Source organism: Echinops telfairi, unplaced genomic scaffold, assembly GCF_000313985.2.
Source record: "Echinops telfairi isolate 266 unplaced genomic scaffold, ASM31398v2 ScPeMD7_5868;HRSCAF=6743_0, whole genome shotgun sequence".
Taxonomy (NCBI): Eukaryota; Metazoa; Chordata; class Mammalia; order Afrosoricida; family Tenrecidae; genus Echinops; species Echinops telfairi.
Window position 1 is genome coordinate 12,109,866 of NW_022109767.1, and position 3,221 is coordinate 12,113,086.

The window sequence follows — 3,221 nt, forward strand, 5'->3', positions numbered from 1 at the left end:
ATGTATGGATTGTGATAAGAGTTGTATGAGCCCCTAATAAAACGATGAAAAAAATCATTTTGTGATGCTCTGCTCTCTAGTCACAATGCTTGAAGGTGTTCCCTGCTCACCTGGTGCAGGTAGAACAAGGACTCGCAGCTGGAGGCGATTTTGCACTTGGTAATGCCTGAGGGGATCACATTTTTGGCTGTAAGGCCTTTGGGGAGGAAGAATGATGCTACTGGCTGGCCCCTAGTGGGTAAAGGTCAGGAATGCTGTTAAATAGCCTACATTGTACAACATGACAATAATGGGGACAGGATGTCATCAGTGAACCCAAGGTGAAGACTTAGGGAGTCAGTGGTAATATCCTAAACCTACTACCTTCACAGGGCTATTAGGAGATTTTATTGAGATCCGGAATAAAAGTTGCTGTGTAAGGTTTGTTTTTTTGTTATGCAAATCCTGTTGCTACACGCCCTTCAGCCTCTGCAGAACTTGCTGAGGAGGTCTGACTCAATCCTTTCCCACATTTTAAAGAGTTATCTTTTGCCTTCCCTAAGGTTTATCTTGTTTTTCCAAAAGCCTGTTTTTCTTCCTAAAGTCTTTGAAAATGTCAGGGTTTGATCCTGAACCATCTAGCTATCTAAAATATTAGCAAAAGCCCTGAAGAGAACTTTTCTACTTGGTGTAGTCCTGGGCTAAAGGATTCTTGGGTTCCTGAGGTCAAGAAGACAGAGAAGCCTTTAGAAAGGATTCTACTGCTGGCTCTTCATCCGACAGTTCACGCACACGGCAGAGAAAAGAAGAGTTGGATTAACAAGAGCTAACTCAGTGTTTCTCTGCCTGTCTTTCTCTTGTGCTCCCAGAAAATTCTCTTCCACAGTCCCTGGGGACTCACACAGAGAATGACAGCGTAGGGGAAAAACAATTTCCAAAGTAGGCACTCTCAAGAATTGTATTTATTTGTTCTGGAACCATCTAGGAGAAGAAAAACAACCACAGAGACAAGACAATTTCAAACCCAGACTGCTTCTGATTTAAGTCATTTCCTTCTGCTCGTCCTGTCAAAATGTGACTGCATCATAGCGAGTTGGTCTGAAAACCAGATTGTTGCATGAGGCATCTTAGAAATCTTTTGACTTTGGTAGATTTCAGAAAAGATCATACGTGTCAGTAACCTGGGAGACTGGACGAGTGGAGTTTATTTTCATGGGAAGTTGACTGTGTACTTAGGTTGCTGGGAACATTTTTTCATAAGAAAAGATGATTTAATGAAGTCTGAAGATTTATAAAGGAAAATTCAACAACAGAAGATAGGGCAGAATAAAATTTCTACCCAGGAAAATTTATTTAGGCATCGAAAGTTCTACCTCATACAAGATAGAGCATTCTGCCCACCATGTTAATAATATTCCTTATTAGCTCAATGACTTTCTTTAGCGAATGACAATGGTCACATCAGGAGTTCAATTCATTCTCAGGGAGGGCAGTGGATGTCAGAGGAGAGTCAGAAAGTCTGAAACAAACTGTCCATAAAATCCATTCACTGTCACAGAGACTGTGTCCACTCTTAGCCGCTCTAGAGGAGAGAGTAGAATGGTCCCTGTGAGTTTCCCGATAGAAAGCCCTGTCTTTCTCTAGCGATTAGCTAGCTAGTCGTTTCAAGCTGCGGACCTTTCATATCACAGCCGAACTCGCAAGCACTGGGCCACGGGGCTCCTGAACTGTTCATCGCTGTTGTTTCCCTCCCTGCCACTGTTTGAAGGGGATCATAGGAATACAATTGGCTCGTTGCTATTACATTAGCATTACGAATAGTGCTTAGGGACTGGGATGCTGAGACATGGCTCTTGGATTCCCAGAACATTTCACACAGTGATGTCTGGGATGCTAGGTCAGCAAAACCACTGAGTGTCAGAGGAAATGCGGGCAGCAGAGTACATTGGAAGTAGATGTGCAACGCTACACATTTAAACAGTATTTCGCAATCGCATCTTCATTTTTTTCTCAGTGCTGCGTGATGGTGCTGACTTGGCCACCAGTTTGTGAGTTTTATGAGTAGAAATAAAAACTTGAAAAAAATACCACTTGGCTGCTTCTTAAGTGTGATCTTGTTCTTCTCATGGTTCCTGTAATCAGTCATGGGATTGGCAGAACTTCATGACTCATCAAGAAGCCAGCAGTCACATTGATGTTTTGTTCAAGTGTTTCTCTTCCATGTAGGATGGGTGGAGGATTGTAATTCAAAATTATCGCTGTCTCACATGATGGCGACCCTATAAACCAGAGTAGCACTGCCCCGAGGGCTTGCAAGGCTGTGTTTATTGAAGCAGAAGGGTATGTTTTGGGGTCAGCGGCCCAAACCTGTAACCATCCACATGGCCAGGGCTCCTTGAACTCTAGGTTAAATACGAGTTTACAAGGGACGTGATCTGATTGATAATGCTGCATCCAGTAAATTGAAGAGGAGCGGAGAGATCTGGAGCGTTGATACCCCGGGGACAAAAAGCCAGGTAAAGCTTGACTTACTTATTTTTTTGAAGATGATCTTCAAAAAGGCAGAAATGACCATAAACTTCTACTCTTAAAGGAGTCAGGAACACGGCATAGAAATGGGTCAGTAAGCAGTATACCTTGGGGGCTTGTCGGCTGTATGGTTTCAAGATGTAGCAACTACTCAAACCTGCCTTTTGCCATGTAAAAGCAGCCCCAGCAATGAGGAGGGTTATATTCCAATAAGACTTTATTTGTAGATGTGGTGTTTCTATTTCATATATTTTGTATGTATTGTCACAAAATACTAATATTCCTTTGATTTCCCCTCCCGCCTCCCCGGCCACAATCATTTAAAAATGTAAAAACCATTCTTGGTTGGCAGACCATACCAAAAGAGGTGGCAAGACAGGCTGCCTGGGGCTGCAGCATTCCAGTCCCAGGGCCAGGGAAAGCCAGATGACAAGCTGGGGACTCTGGCCTAACCCATATTAGCAGTGCTGCATTTGGCTTGGGGAAAGTTCCTGCCTCAGTTTCACTTTCCTTTTCTGGAAGATGGGGGGTAATAAAAGCTCCCATTCCTGGTTTCTGGAGGCACTAAAAACATAGTAATCAAATGAAATGCACAGCACTCTGCCTAGTGTTTTTATAAAAAATGGCAACAAGATAATGGACTTCTTTTTAGGATGGTGCAGGACTAAGCAGTGCCTTGTTCTGTTGCACACAGGGTTAATGTTAGAACCCAC